This window comes from Myotis lucifugus, unplaced genomic scaffold (genome assembly GCF_000147115.1).
Source record: "Myotis lucifugus unplaced genomic scaffold, Myoluc2.0 scaffold_9, whole genome shotgun sequence".
Taxonomy (NCBI): domain Eukaryota; kingdom Metazoa; phylum Chordata; class Mammalia; order Chiroptera; family Vespertilionidae; genus Myotis; species Myotis lucifugus.
The window spans coordinates 10,640,846-10,658,470 of NW_005871057.1; positions in this window are offsets into that span (position 1 = coordinate 10,640,846).

The following is a 17,625-nucleotide window of genomic DNA, read 5'->3' on the forward strand; positions in this document are numbered from 1 at the left end:
GTATTCCTTGGTATGTTATTCTTTTTGATGCAATTGAAAATGAGACTATTTTTCTAATTTCACTTTCTGATAATTTATAATTGGAATATGAAAATTCAAACTATTTCTGAATTTTAATTTTGCATCCTGCTACTTTATTGAATTCATTTATCACTTATATTAGGTTTTTAATGAATTCTTTAGGATTCTCTCTATACATAGTATCATGTCATCTGAAAATGAGTTTTAGTTTTCAAATTGAAAAACTTTTATTTATTTTTTCTTGTTGAATTGTTATGGCTAGGACTTCCAATACTATGTTGAATAAAGTTGGTGATAATGGTATCCTTGTCTTATTTTTATCTTGAAGAAAAATATTTTGGCTTTTCATCATTGAATATCATGTTAGTTGTGTGTTTTTCATATATGCCCTTTATTATGTTGAGGTAAATTTCCTCTAATCCCACTTACTGAGTGTTATCATAAATGGATGTTGGATTTTGCCAAATGCTTTTTCTGCATCTATTGATATGATAATACAATTTTTATCCTTCATTTTGTTTATGTGGTGTATCATGTTAATTGATTTGCAGATATTGAAACAGCTTTGCATCTCTGGAATAAACCCCACTTGATCATGGTGTATGAATTTCTAATGTATTGGATATTTGCTTTGCTAATTTTGTTGAAGATTTTTGCATCTATGTTCTCTGGGAACATTGGATTATAATTTTCTTTTTATGTAGTTCCTTTGTCTGGTTTAGGTATCAGGGTAATCTTGACCTCATAAAATGAGTTTGGGAGCCTGCTCACCTCTTAAATTTTTTGTAATTGCTCAATTATAAACGATAGGTATTAATTCTTTTAATAAAGGGTTCATCCTGCCTCTAGGCCCCTGACTTTCCTTTTATTACAGCATTTACTTTATAAACTTTTAACTGTGCATTCTTTCTCTGCCCCTTTTGGACACAAATTTAAAATTTAGAACTGTCTTTCTCAAGGACCTGAGAGAAAATGCTTTAAAATGTAACCATTAAGAAACATAGTACCCCTATCTCCCAGTATCTATGGGCTGGTTAGAGTCTAACTGTCCTATACTACATGGTAACACCACTTCCTGTCTGTGAAGCTATGAAGTTTGCTTTTCCTCTGAGTAATACCAATTAATAGACACAGGTGGCCTTTGATTCCTCCACCAAAAACAGCTCTTAAAAATATCTAGCCCTTTGTTTGTAGACTTGAGTTCGGTGTGTCTCACCTATTACAGTAGTCTTAAATAAGATGTATATTCTTTGTTTAACTTTGTCAGGTGCAATTATTCTTTGACAGCACCAAGCACACTAGTTCCTTAAAGTCTGGGTATTGCTGTTCCTTCCCTCTGAAATGTGTTGATCCGTAGGTATGACTTGCTCCTCATTGCCTTTAGACTTTTATTCAAAACTAGAAGCCATTTGCACAAAATTTGTTCCCTGGGGCAGGGTCCCTCAGCCTGGTCTGTGCCCTCTCACAGTCCAGGAGCCCTGCGATCAATTGCCCCAAAGAGGTAGGCCCCACCCACCTGGCCCAGGCTCCGCAATGGATCACCCCCATAGAGGGAGGTCCCGCCCACCCAATACAGTGCCATCATGGAGTAGCCTGAGCCTCCCTCTTTGGGGCAATTGTGGAGCCCCCGATTGATCAATCACCCCACCAGCCAGTGGCCTGGGCCTGCCTCTGAAGGGTGATCATGGGGCGATGGCCGGGCCTCTGACCAATCGCATCGCACCCATCTTGGCCAGCCTGGCACCAGTGGGTGTCATAGCGGTCGTCCGGAAGGTCATCCAGGCAGTCGTTCTGCTGTTTGGTCGTTCGGTCAATTTGCATATTACACTTTTATTATTATAGATGCCAGTCTGTCCATGAGCTTTCCTGCCTTATATAAAACAGCAAATTCTACACCATCAATCTATCTTAACTTGCTTCGTTATTATTCAATGAATTTATCGCTATCTAAATTAATTATATATTTGTTGTCTGTCTCTTCCCAATATAATATAAACTCCATGGAGGATGGAGGCAGGACTTTTTTTCTGGTTTGTTTACAGCTAAAACCCTGGCATTTTGATAAAGGTATTGAGGAACTACTCAACTAAATATTTGCTGTATGAAAGAATAAAAATGAATTGAGAAATCAATGGCCATAGAGTGCCTTTTTGTGTCTCTAAAGCAAAACCTATTTGAAATTTAGTTATCCAAAACTTAGTAATGCCTGACTTAAAGAGTTGAGCACCTTCATTAATATACTCTATAAAATATGTAAATGCATTGCCAATGGGAGTTTACCTAGGGCCTAGATAGATATGAAGTAAAATAAGGAAAGGTAATAATTAAAAACTAGGTTCCATCAGAAGAAACATACTTCATAGGTCTATCGCTTCCCTTTGCTTCCTTTGAATTTCTGATTCAGCAACTTTAGAAGAATCTATTAAATAACATTTTAGAAGACATGATAATATGATTTTTATCCTTCATTTTGTTTAAGTGCTATTGCAAAAGATAATGTTCTACTAAGAAATAAAACAATTTTGAAATGAAAATTAGGAAGAAAGCTAATGTATGATAATAATTAAACGTCTGAAAGAAAGTGGGGGTATATTTTAAAAGAGCAACTTGTGAACTGCTGGTTAATTGTTATACTTGGGAGAAGATATTAGTGAGGGAAGAATTTTTACTGTGCCCTGGTCTACATCTCATTCACTGTTGTACCCCAAGCCCTAAAATAACATTATACTTCAGAACAAAAAAATAGCAATCTGTCACCTAACTTATGAAATGTTAAATAGTTGTTCTTCTTTAACTTAGGTCTCTCCAATACTCTTCAAAATAACAATAAAAACTAATATATAAAAGCATTTACCATGTTCCATATACTATTTAAAATACTTTACATGGATCATCTTATATACTTCTCTCAACTCTATGAGGCTGTATTATTAATATCACCATTTACTTGCCAAAAGTGATACACCAGTGAGCAGCAGAATCAGGAAGGCTATGAAAATCAGGTGAAGACGTTGGATAAATTATCGTATGAAAATTGTATAGGTACTAGACAAGAGAATAAGCAGTAGTTGGCATAAGAAATGTATAATTACCCTATTTTCTACCGCAGGTCCTAAAACACCTAAAGGGAACTGCATCATTAATGTCTACACAGCTTGCCAGTGGGTTCCCCAACCTCAAGAAAAGATTGTTAATGACTTCCTCCTTTCACAACTTGCAGTGAATGCATTGAAATCCTGTGGCCAATTTGCAGCACTTTGTAGAGACCCTGTCGTCAATAGTAGAGCATCATTAAGTTCTAAAAACAATCCTAATTAGTGATCTTGCATTGGCACAGTGAGAAACATCACAATGAAAATGTGACATCTCCAAGACTATTTTCAAACAACAAAGAGGAAAATGTGTGTTTAAAAGGATGACTAGAGATTCAGAGCATAGACTACATAATCAGAGAAAATTGGATTCAAAATGGAGCCTGACAGGTATTGGTTGTTGACTTCAGCAACTTACTGAATTATTTGGGACTGCAGTTTTCTCATTTATAAAGTAGAAAGGTAAAATTAGTACATATTTTAAATAATATAATGATAAATAAATGCAGGAACACATGTAATTCACAGCATATGACTACCATGAAACCAGCACCCTATCGTCACAGTCAACATATGATACTTCAATAAAATACAAATTTTGTTAGAGATATAAATTATATTACTATGGAATTTATTACAATGTAATTTTCAACTTTAGACAAATACCAAAGCTTATGATTATAATATACTCTAATTTGTTTTCATCTTAAATAACATTTTGTTTCCTTTTCTGATAGACTCCTTCATTTACATCAATGAATCTTTATTCATCGCCTGCAATGTGTCAGCTATCATTCTGGGCCCAAATAAATCAAAATAAACCAAAAAGAAAAAGTCCTTAATTTCATGAGGTCTTTTATTAAAAAAGATAAAGACTGGTAATAAACAAACAAATAAACATCTAGCACATATACTGTATAGTTAGAGGGATATCATCAATATCTTAAATAGACCTGGTTCATAATAGGCACTCAATTAATATAAATTTGATTTAATTTCATTATTTTTAATTATGTCGATATAACATGGAGAATCTGTAGAGGTGTGCTTGAGTGAGTTCTTTCTATCAGGAAAGCCAATTCTCTGCATGTCTTCCTAATCTGGTGTTCAATTCTGCAAATTCACTTTAATAACTTTAAGTCAGCCATGGTAAGAGTTTTTACACAACAGAAAACAGCAATGCTACAAACAGCAGCTATTTTTCCTGAGAACCAGTGGTTAAACATTTATCAGCACTCCACTGGATAAATGCTAACAAAGTATGAAATCTGAATTTTGTGCACTTCTGATAATAAAAAAAAACCCTTAGTGTATATAATAGCACATCAATATCTTTTAGAGTCACACTTACAAATTATGTAATGCAGTGTTAGTCTGAACATTATATATATAATTTTTTTCTCCCAATACTGAGTTACTATTGCTTCATTATTCAGGCCCATGGAAGAAGCATGATGTTGATAATCCACAAAATCAACCAATTACTACATGTTTTCTATTTAATTTTAAATGTACCATTTTGATGAAATAATTTATGTAATGTTATGTAATTTTATGTGTTTTAAACATAACTCACTAGCTATGGAAGAAAAGGAGAAGCTTCTGAGTGTCAGGAGGAAGCAAATTTGAAGTTATTTCCCTGTGGAAAATTTCATGAAAATCATTTAGTTGACTTTATGCAGAGCTAAAAGGCCCTGGGTAGAAATTTCCCAGGGCTGCATGCCTAGGGAGCATAAATTATTAAATCATAATTTTAAAAACAAAACTGAAAAGCATTTCAAATTCTGCTACAACATGTGACTTATTGTTTAATTTTTAGTGGTATAATGTATCAAATTTATTTTGTTCTTATTATGTTTCAGATATATATTCCTATTAAAGTATTAGATACAAATTTGTTTCTGAATTTGAAATGTAAGAAAGGGCAACATTTGTGCATTCTTAGTTACCAGGAGATCTCATAAATAAGAAGCAAAGTGAGCCTGAGAATTATCAATCTGTTCTCAAAAACAACTTCACACTATTTCTAGCCTATGCCCCTGCCAGAACATTCAATCTTATTATACTTAGTCACAGTTTAATATCATGCAAATTAAATATCAGATTAAGTCCTAAGAGTATGGTTACATTATTTCAATTATAATGATCAGCAAGTGGCAATCGCCTGTCAAATATTTTTTAATAATAATAAATGGGTATCAGTTATGCAAAACCACCCCTATCCTGGACACAATGGTTGGCACTTCATATATTATCTCTAATGCCCATAACAACCCTATCAGTAAAGTATTACAAATGAGGAAATTTATGTGCAGAGAAACTGTGCCCTCCTAGGTCCAACAACTAGCAAGTGGCAAAACCAGGACCTTAAAAAAAAAAAAAAAAAGCCCTTTTTTTCCAAAAGCCCATGTAAATTTATTGAAATCATTGGCAATTACTTACTTTTACTGCTAATCACCCTTAATTTGTTCTGTGGCGTTCTTTTCCTCGGGGGAAAGAACATAAGCGTCAACTTGGCAATAGGGGCAATTATCTCCACTAACACTACCATCCAAAGCCAACTCAAAGCAGATTGAATTGGAACCAAAAGTTTTCCCCCAGCTTTATTTTTGATGATATGTTTTAATTAGCTTACAAATGGTACAAATTGTCCTTTTGAGTTTATGCCAGGAGCAAAGTAGAAGTTGTGGCTCTTATTTTTACTAGGAAGTTTATACTTCAATTTTTGACAAAAAAGTTGTAAGTAAAAAGAAACTGCCTAGCAAAATCTTTTATTTCCAGATAATATGGCAGCCTCTGGTCAAAGGAATCAGCAATCATTTTCAAAGGGAAGGTTATCTATAGTAAAATTTTCTTAAAGATAGCAAAGACATCTTGAAATATTAATGTTTATTGCATGTAAATGGCTAATTATTTTTTATCTACAATCTGGTAATAGATTTATTTTGTATATGGAAAAATATTAACTAATTAATTTTTAAAAAGATAGCAAAGACATATCCTAAGATTAGCATTGAAGACAAACTACTGTATTTTTTCGTGTATAACATGCTATTTTTTCCTAAAATCCTTAGAATGAAAATCGAGGGGCATCTTATACACGGAAGTCAGCCAAAGAGGGAGTCAGGAGGGTGTGTAGCTGCCCACACCTTGTCCAACAGGCTTCCTCCAGTCATGAGCCTTATTGTTACTGACATCAGCTGATGCCCTAATTGGAGGTGGAGAGTGAACAGATGCAATTAAGAACTGGAGCGTTCTGAGCCCATAAAGATGTCAAAAAATAAAAAAGATAAATACTGGTAAGTGTTTGTCTTACTCTGCAAAATTCACACTGAATGTAATCAGCTCTGCAAAAGAGCATGGAAATAGAGCTGCAGAGAGACAATTTGGACCTCCTCCCACTGAGTGTATGATCAGACAGTGGAGAAAACAGGAAGAACAACTCCTTAAGATGCCAAAAAAGAAGAAGGCCTTAAGAGGAAAACCAGCAAAATGTTTAAAATATTGATTCTTAATTTTGGGTCGGAAAAGTGGGGGGTGTCTTATACACAGAAAAATATGGTACTTGGGTCTTACAAATGAATCTAGAAAAAGAAAATTTAGGTCAAAATGTATAATAGTTTTATTGTGAGATAAGGATTTATGTACATCCAAGAATAATGAATTAAATTAGTGAAATGCCATGAAATACACAGCCCCAGAAGTGATAAATGTCAGAGAACTAGTGCCTAATTTCTTATAAATGTGCCCTTCTTTATTTGGAAAGTATATTTCAGGGGTTCTATGAGACTGTAGAAGTAGAAATGCTTGCCTGTCTCTCTTCCTGCCTTCTTTCCTTTACCCAAATATTGGCAAGCAGAGCAGTCATTTGAGGCTTATCAAACTTTTCATTTAGTGGTACATTTCAAAGTATGCTATGAATTACATAGACACACAACATATAGTTTCTGTAAATTTTAAAGTATTCACTGTGACAGTCCGGTGTTTGATTCATCTGAAATGTATTTTGTGCGTGAGATTAAGGATCCATTGCCTTTTTGGGGATACTCAATCTCCCAAAACACTTATTTAATAGCATCTTTCTCCACTGATCTGCAATACCACTTGCCATATATAAGATTTACATAGATTAAATCTGGTGGGCTCTCTGGGCTCTCTGTTCTCTTTTATTTCTATCTCAAATATAACAATGTCAACACTATGCTGTAACCAATATAAAATATAACTATAATATTAAATGACTTTAGAATAAGTTGACTATCATCAACAAATCAACAAACAGCAAGTGCTGATGAGGATATGGAGAAAAAGTAACCCTCCTTCACTGCTGGTGGGAATGCGGACTGGTGTAGCTACTGTAGAGAACAGTATGGAGTTTCCTCAAAAAACTGAAAATGGAATTCCCATTTGACCCAGTGATCCCACTTCTAGGAATATATCCCAAGAAACTAGAAACACCAATTAGAAACGATATATGCACCCTTATGTTCATAGCAGCACAATTCACCATAGCTAAGATTTGGAAACAGCCTAAGTGCCCATCAGTAGATGAGTGGATTAGAAAACTGTGGTACATCTACACAATGGAATATTATGCTGCGGTAAAAGAGAAGGAGTTCTTACCATTTGCAACAGCATGGATGGCACTGGAGAGCATTATGCTAAGTGAAATAAGCCAGTCAGAGAAAGATAAATATCACATGATCTCACTCATTTGCGGAATATAATGAACAACATAAACTGATGAACAAAAACAGATCCAGAGACAGAGAACCATCGATCAGACCTTCAAACCTCAGAGGGAAGGTAGGGGAGGGTGGGGGTGAGGGGGAGAGATCAACCAAAGGACTTATATGCAAGTATATAGGTCTAAACAATGGACACAGACAACAGGGCAGTGAGGGCATGAGTGGGGGGGATAGGGGGTAACGTGGGGATAAGGACACACACACAAAAAAAGAATAAGTCGATGTCTGACAGGGCAAACTCTCTACACTTTACTCTTCTCTGGCTATTCTTGAGGCTTTCAAATTTTATATCAATTTTAGCATAAGTTTGTCAAGTTTCATGAAAATAACCTGTTAAAATTTTGAATGACATAATATTGAAAAGGTCTATTTGAAGACAATTGATTTTATATTTGTTTTTTGTTTTATTTAGAAAGAGGGTGGAAGAGAGAGGGAAAGACAGAGAGGTGATCAGCCTGCAATCCAGGTATGTGCCCTTGACCTGAATAGAGCCCAGGACCCTTTGGTCACCAGTCCAACACTCTATCCACTGAGCCAAACCAGCTAGGGCGATATTTTTAATATATATCATGTCTATGAACATGGTATGGTGGTATGCCATTTCATATATTTAGGTTTTGTTAATAACTTTCATGAACGTTTTACAGATTTCTGCACAAAAGTCTTGCCTATTTGTTTGTTTTACTGCTACACATCTTATAGTTTTGCTGTTTTTATAAATATATCTCTTCTCACTCATGTTTATTATTCTAAATAGAGGACTGGTGCATGAAAATTAATGCACTGGAGGGGGGCTCCCTCAACCCGGCCTGCTCCCTCTCACAGTCTGGGAGCCCTCAGGGGTGGGAGGCAACCCGGTGATTAGGAGAAGGCAATGCCTCCATCACACCTTTGCTGCTGCCACTGTCAGCAGCGCAAGCCTCAGCTGGCCCTGGTTACCTGAGCCTCGGGCCAGCCCTGGGCGTCTGGGGGGGTGAGGGGACTGGGCACCACCATCTTGTGGCTGTGAGCGCCACCATCTTTGAGGGTGGGGCAGTCAATTAGCATGTTCCCTCCTTATTGGCTGTGGTCGCCGCCATCTTTGCAATGGCGTGAGGGTCAATTACCATATTCCCTCTTTATTAGATAGGATATCTCAGTTAGTATATAAAATACAATTGACTTTGTATAACAATCTTATATTCCAAATTAGCTAATCTCTCTTGATAATTCTAATAATTTGGCAATTTCTGTATAAATAAAATATCATATAGGAATAATGACTTCTTCCTTTAATTCCAATTGTTATAGGGTTTATTTCCCTTTTTTCATCTTTACTATGCTTACTAAGACCTCTGGGAAAATGGCAAACTGAAGCAGTGGTCATAGGCACATTTGTTTTGATCTTCTAATTTAAAGAAATTATTTAGCATTCACAATTAAATGTGCATTGTAGGATCTTATAGATATCCTTCATCAATTTATATTTTATTATTATTATTTTTTAATCCTCACCCAAGGATATGTTTCATTGATTTTTAGGGAGAATGGAAGAGAGAGGGAAAGATAGAAAGAAACATCGATGTGAGAGAAACACATCAATTGGTTGCCTCCTGCACGAGCCCTAACCAGGGCCCAGGCCAGGGGGGAGCCTGCAACCCAGGTACATGCCCTTGACCAGAATCAAACTTGGAACCCTTTGGTCCACAGACCAACACTCTATCCACTAAGCCAAACCAGCTAGGGCATATCCTTCATCAGTTTAAAGAGATTCCTTCTATACCTGTGAATATGTTAGATTATATGACAAAAAGGTATTAAGGTTGCTAATTGCCTGACCTTAAAACAGTGAGACAATCCTAGATTATCCAGGTAGATTCATTTTATGTGCCACCTTGGCTGAGCCATATTGCCCAAATATTTAGTCAAATGTTATTGTGGCTGTTTCTTAAGGGTGTTTTTGTATAAGATTCACATTTAAACAGGTGGACTTTGAGTAAAGCAGATTGCCCTCCATAATGTAAGTGGGCCTCACCAGTCAGTGAAGGCCTGAATAGAATCAAAGGCTGACCTTGTCCAAGCAAGAGGGAGCACTCCATCAGACTGCCTTCACTCCATCTTTAATATCAGCTCTTCCTGGTTTTCCAAATGACTGTCTTTGAAATCAAACAGTAACACTTTTCCAAGTTCCAGCCTTCTGGCCTTCCTCATCAGATTTGGATTTGCCAAGCCTCAACAATCATGAGTCAATTCTTTAAAACCTTTCTCTCTCACCTGGCCAGTGTTGCTCAGTAGGTTGAGCATTTTCCCATGCACCAGGAGGTTGCCCGTTGGATTCTGGTCAGGGCACATGCTCCAGTAGGGGGCGTGCAGGAGGCAGCTGGTTGATGTTTCTCTTTCATCGATGTTTCTGTCTTTCTCTCCCTCTCTCTTCCTTTCTCTAAAGTCAATAAAAACATATTTTTAAAAAACACAAACCTTCCTCTCTCTCTCTCTCTCTCTCTCTCTCTCTCTCTCTCTCTCTCTCTCTTTCTCATTTATGCCTGCTTTACCATTTTCTATCTTTCCCCAATCTCCCTTCCCTTTGATAATCATCATATTGTTGTCTGTGTCCATGAGTCTCTTTTTTTCTTTGCTTAATCCCTTCACTCTTGCCACCCAGCCCCAAAACCCTGCTCAACTGACAGTGGTCAGTATGTTCTCTGTATCCATGAGTCTGCTTCTGCTTTGTTAGTTTATTTTGTTCATTAGATTCCACATATAAGTGAAAGCTTATGGTACTTGTTTTTCTCTAACTGGTTTATTTCTCTTAGCATAATAATCTCCAGGTCCATCCATGCTGTCACAAAAAGTAAGAATTTCTTCTTTTTTTATGGCTGATTAATATTCCATTGTGTAAACGTACCACAGATAATTTTTCTCTTTTTTTAAGCCTCACCAGAGGATATGTTTGTGTTTGTGTGTGTGTGTGTGTGTGTGTATGTGTGTGTGTGTGTGTGTATGTTTCAAATAATTTTTTTGTTGATACTCACCCAAGGATATTTTTCCATTGATTTTTAAGTGAGAGTGGAAGGGAGAGGGAGATACAGAGAGAGAGAAACATTGATGTGAGAGAGACACATCAATTGGTTGCCTCCCTCATGCACCAATACTGGGGTTTGGGATCAAGCCTGCAACTGAGGTATGTGCCCTTGACCAGAATCAAACCTGGGTCCTTTCAGTCTGTGGGCCAAAGCTCTACTCACTGAGCCAAACCAACTAGGGCAGGATATGTTTTCACTGATGTATTGCAGAGAAAGGGAGAGAGGAAGGGAGAGAGAGAGAGAGAGAGAGAGAGAGAGAGAGAGAGAGAGAGAGAAACATTGAAGTGAAAAATATCTATCAGTTACTATCAGTTACCTCCTGTATACACCCTGATCCCTGGGATCAAACCTATAACCTAGGTATGTACCCTGACCAGGAATTGAACCCAGTACCTTTTGGTGTATGGGACAATGCTCCAACCAATTGAGATACCCTGCCATGTTTGTACCATGGCTTTTTTATCCACTCATCTATGATAGGTACTTCCAAATCTAGGCTATCCTACTAGTATATAATAAAAGAGTAATATGCTATGCAAATTGACCGAACAGCCAAACAACCCATCACTATGATGTGCACTGACCACCAGGGGGCAGACACTCAATGCAGGAGATGTCCCCTGGTGGTCAGTGCACTTCCACAGGGGAGTGCTGCTCAGCCAGAAGCCCAGAAGCCCGGCCCCAAGGCAGCACTAAGGATGTCTGACTGATGGGAAGCGGGCCTAAGCCATCAGTCGGACATCCCCCGAGGGCTCCTGGATTGCAAGAGGACACAGGCCGGGCTGAGGGACCCCCCACCCAGAGTGCACGAATCTCGTGCACTGGGCCTTTAGTTGTACATAATGCTACAATAAACATAGGGGTACATACATTGTTTGAAATTAGTGTTTCAGTTTTCTTTGTATATATTTCAGGAAGTGGAATTTCTGGGTCATAGGCAGTTCCACTTTTAACTTTTTGAGGTAACTCTATACAGTGGCTATACAGTCTGCATTCCCACTAACAGTGCATTAGGGTTCCCTTTTCTCCACAACCTTGCCAGTACTTTTTTTGGTGATTTATTGATGATAGCCATTCTGACAGGTGTGAGGTGATATCTCATTGTGGTTTTAATTTGCCTTACTCTGATGATTAGTAACATTGAGCATCTTTTCATAGAATGTCTATTGGCCATTTATATGGCCTCTTTGGAGAAATATCTATTCAGGTTCTTTGCCCATTTATTAACTGGATTGTTTATTTTTTGGGGGGGAGGGGGTGAGTCTTATAAGTTCCTTATCAATTTTGGATATTAACCCCTTAGCAGATATATCAGTGAATACGTTCTTCCATTCAGTGGGTTGTTATTTGTTTTATTTTGTTGATAATTTCCTTTGCTGTACAAAAACTTTTTAGTTTGATGTCACATTTGTTTATTATTTCTTTTTTTCCATTGACCAAGGTGATAGATCAGAAAAATATTGCTATGAGAAATGAACAAGATTTTACTGCCTATATTTTTTCTAGGATTTTTATGGTTTTGAGTCTAATATTTAAGTCTTCAATCCATTTTGAGTTTATTCTTGTGTATGGTGTAAGAAATTGGTTTATTTTCTTTTTATGCAAGTAACTGTCCAATTTTCCCCACACCATTTATTAAATAGACTATCTTTACTCCTTAGTATGTTTTTGGCACCTTTGTCAAATAATAATTGACCATCAAGTATGGGTTTATTTCTGAACTCTCTATTCTGTTCCATTGATCTATATGTCTGTTTTTATGTCAGTACCATGCTGTTTTAATTACTTGGTGCCTTGTAGTTTGATATCAGGTAGCGTGATTATTCCAACTTTTCTTGTTCCTAAAGATTGCTATGACTATTTGGAGTCTTTTGTGGTTTCATATAAATTTTGGGGATATCTATTCTCATTCTGTGAAATACACCATTAGTATCTTGCTACGATTTGCATTGAATATATAAATTGCTTTGGGTAGTATGAATATTTTAATAATGTTAATGCTTCCTATCCATGAACATGGTATATTGCTTCCACTTATTTGAATATTCTTTGATATCTTTCTTCAGTGTCTTATAACTTTCTGAGTATATGTCTTTAACATCCTTGATTAAATGTATTCCTAGGTGTGTGTTTTTTAAGCAGTTGTAAATGGGATTGTTTTCTTAGTTTACTTTTCTAATAGTTAATTATTAGGGCGTAAAAATGCAGCTGATTTCTGGATATTTACTATGTATCCTGCTACTTTACTAAATTCATTTATCAGTTCTAGTGGGATTTTGGTGGAATATTTAGGGTATTCTATATACAGTATCATGTCATCAGCAAATAATGACAGTTTTACTTCTTCCTTTCCAATGTCAATGCCTTTTCTATCTTCTTCTTGTCTGATTGCTATGGCAAGGATGTTGGCTGCAGGTTTTTCATATGTGGCCTTCATTACATCGAGGTATGATACCTCTATCCCATCTTGCTAAGAGCTTTTATCATAAATGGTTGCTGGATTTTATTAAATGCTTTTTCTGCATTTATTGATGCGATTGTATAGTTTTAATCCTTTATTTGGCTTATTTGGTATGTCACATTTATTGATTTTTGGATATTGTACCAACCTTGCATCTCCAGAATAAATTCCACTTGATTATGGTGTATGATCTTTTTATTGTATTGTTGTATCCAGCTAATATTTGTTGTGGATTTTAGCATTTATGTGCATCAGGGATATTGGCCTATGATTTTCTTTCCTTGTAGTGTCTCTATCTGGTTTTGAAATTAGGATAATGTTGGACACATAAAATGAGCTTGGGAGTCTTCCCTCCTCTGAATTTTCTGGAATAATTTGAGAAGAATAGGTGTTGGTTCTTATTTGAATGTTTGGTAAAATTCATCTGTGAAGCCATATGGTCCAGGACTTTTGTTTGTTGGAAGATTTTTTGTTTGTTTGTTTTTGTTTTGTTTTGTTTTTTACTGTTTCATTTTCACTAGTTGTAACCTGTCTATTCAAAATCCCTGATTCTTTCTGATAAAGTTTCAGAAGATTGGATGTTTCTATGGATGTATTTATTTCTTCCAAATTGTCCAATTTGTTGACATACAGTTGCTTGTAATATTTTCCTACAATTCTTTTATTTCTTTGGTGTCAGTTGTTACTTCTCTTCTTTCATTTCTGATTTTATTTCTTTGGGTCCTTCTCTCTTTTTTGCCAGATGAGTCTGATTATAGGATTGTCAATCTTGCTTATCTTTTCAAAAAAAATCAGCTCTTAGTTTGGTTGATCTTTTATATTATGTGTTTTTTTACTCTATTTCATCTCTAATTATTATTTCCTGTCTTCTACTCACTTTAGGCTTCATTTGTTGTTCTTTTTCCAGTTCCTTTTAGTATAAAGTTCGATTTCTTGTTTCTTGAGGTAGGCCTGTGAATTTCCCTCTTAGGTCTGCTTTCACCGTGTCCCAGAGATTTTGGATTGCTGTGTTCTCATTTTCATTAGTTTCAAGATATCTTTTGATTTCTTCCTTAATCTCATTGTTAACTCATTCATTGTTTAGTAATAAGTTATTTATCCTCCATGTCTTTGTGTGTTTTTCAGTTTTTTCTTGTGCTTGATTTCTAGTTTCATACCATTATGATCTGAGGAGATGCTTGATATGATTTCAATATTCTTAAATTTACTGAGACTTGTTATGTGTCCTAACATGTGGTCTATCCTAAAAAATGTTCCATGTCCACTTGAAAGAATGTATATTCTGCTGCTTTGAAGTGAAATGCTCTAAATATATCAATTAAATACATTTAATCTAGTGTGTCATTTAAGGCCACTCTCCCTTTGTTGATTTTCTGTCTGGAAGATCTATCCATTGATGTCAATGGGGTGTTAAATCTTCTACTATGACTGTATTACTGTTCATTTCTCCCTTTGTGTCCATCCAGATTAGCTTTACATATTTCTGTGCTCCTATGTTGGGTGCATAAATGTTTATCAAGGGTTATATCCTCTTGTTGGATTGTTCCCTATATCAGTATGTAGTGTCCTTCTTTGTCTTTTACTATAGCCTTTGTTTTATTTTTAAAATATTTTTTATTGATTCTTTAGAGAGAGAAAGGAAGGGAGAGGGAGTGAGAATCATTAATGTGAGAGAGAAACATCAATTGCTGCCTCTTGCATGCCCCCTACTGGGGATCAAGCATGCTACCCGGGCATGTGGCCTGACCAAGAATTGAACCAGCAACCTTTGGGTGCACAGGACAATGCCCAATAAACTGATCCACACCAGCTAGGGCTAAAACCTTTGTTTTAATGTCTATTTTGTCAGATATAAGTATTGCTACACCAGCTTTTTTTTTTTCATTTCTATTTGCATCACATATCTTTTGCCATCCCTTTACTTTTAGTCTGTGTGTATCTTTCTTTCTGACATGGGTCTTTTGTAGATAGCATATATGTGGGTCTGCTTTCTTATCCATTCAACTACTTTATATCTTTTGATTGAAGCATTTACATTTAAAGTGATTACTGATATATGTATTTATTGCCATCTTAATTTTTTAACTATGTTCCTCTGGTGGTGGTGGTAATGGTAGTTCTTCTTCTTCTCCTTCTCCTTCTCCTTCTCCTTCTCCTTCTCCTTCTCCTTCTCCTTCTCCTTCTCCTTCTCCTTCTCCTTCTCCTTCTCCTTCTCCTTCTCCTTCTCCTTCTCCTTCTCCTTCTCCTTCTCCTTCTCCTTCTCCTTCTCCTTCTCCTTCTCCTTCTCCTTCTCCTTCTCCTTCTCCTTCTCCTTCTTCTTCTTCTTCTTCTTCTTCTTCTTCTTCTTCTTCCTTTTTCTACTTGTTCAAGCAGGCCCTTTAACATTTCTTATAATACTCAGTTGGTGTTAACAAACTCCTTTAGCTTTTTTTTAAGCCTGAAAATCTCTTTATTTTTCCTTTAATTTTAACTGATAACATTGCTGGGTAAAGCAGTCTTGGCTGTAGGTCCTTGCTTTTCATCACTTGTAATATTTAATGCCATTTCCTTCTGGTCTGAAATGTTTCTGTTAAGATATCAACTGACAGTCTTATGGGAGCATCCTTGCAGGTAACTATTTTTATCTTATGGCTTTTAACATTCTTTGTCTTTAACATTTACCCTTTTAATTGTGATGTGTCTTGGTGTAAGTCCCTTTGGGTTCAACTTCTTTAGTACTCCATATGCTTCCTGAACTTATATGCTTTTTTTCTTTACCGGGCTAGAGAAGTTTTCTCTCTCTTCTCCTTCTGGTACACCTATGATGCAGATGCTGTTATGCTTCATATTGTCCTAAAGATCCCTAAAACTATCCTCATTTTTAAATTCTTTTTTTTTTGTTTTTTACTGCAATGATTGAATGTTTCTTTCTACCTCGTCTTCCAAATTGGTGATACGATCCTTGATCCTCTGCTTTATCCAACTACTGTTTATTCCTTCCAGTGTATTCTTGATGTCAGATATTATATTCTTTATTTCTGACTGGTCCCTTTATATGTTCTCTATGTCATTTTTAATGTTGTTGTAATTATCACTGCATTCTTGAGAATCCTTATAATCATTACTTTGAACTCTATCTGATAAAATATTTGACTCCATCTCCTTTAGCTCTTTCACTGAAGATTTCTTGTTCTTTTATTTGGGGTCTGTTTCTTTGTCTCCTCATTTTGATCAACTCTTTGTGTTTCTATGTATTAGATAGATATGTTATGATTCCCAGTCTTAGTGCTCAGTGGGGTGGTCTTATGTAGTAGGTGTGCTGTGGGTTCTAGTGGTGCAATCTCCTTGATCACATGAGCTTTATGCTCTAGGAATGTCCCTTGTGTGTGTTATGTGAGCTGTCCTATTGTAATTGAGTCTTGATTGCTATTGGCCCATTAGTGCCTGAGATCAACCCTCTGACTGGCTGACTACAAGGCTGAACCCAGACCATGGCTTTGGAGCTGTTAAGTGGGTGCTGACCACATGAAACAGATTTCACTTCAGCAGGGTTTGGTGCCTGCCAAAACCTCTTTTTGTATATGCTCTTTGTGAAGCTTATTGGATCCTCTTCTGATATTGTCTGAAGCTGGCCACTGAGTGTGTTGGTTCTGGGCCTTTTGGGAAGGACTCTGTGTCTGGTACTCAGCTACCTGTTTGGAACTACAAGCTATCCACAGTTGTGGCTGCCTCTGCAGGGCTTGTGGCTGCCTCTGCAGGGCTTGAGTGCACATGGTTTTTCCAGCACTGGGTGCAGGGGCAGGTCAACAAATATCCCAAGTAACCCTGAGATCCACCTCCACCTGTCTCTGCCTGCTAGGCTCAGTAACTGAAAGAGCCTCTGTCAAAGTAGTGAGAATTCGGCTGATGGAGCTCTCCCATAGGGAGAAGTGCTGGTCAGGCTTCAGAGAAGGTGATGGGTGTGGTTCCCCAGAGCTACACAATTCAGTGTGTCCCTTAGTAGAGCAAAGTCACTAGGAATCAGGCAGTTGGGGCATCCAGAACCTGGAGTTGTGTTTGCTAGAAGCCAAGAGGGTAATTCTATCAGATCTCCTCTGAGATTAACCCTGAGGTAGTCGCCATGCATGACAATGCTGATTCCCCTCAGGGTTGACCCCCACTACCACTCTTTGCTACTAGATTTATAACCAGACTCAAGGCCACTAAAGGTGTGGTACAAGCATGACCCATGAGGAAGTACACTACACTCCAAAAGAACTACT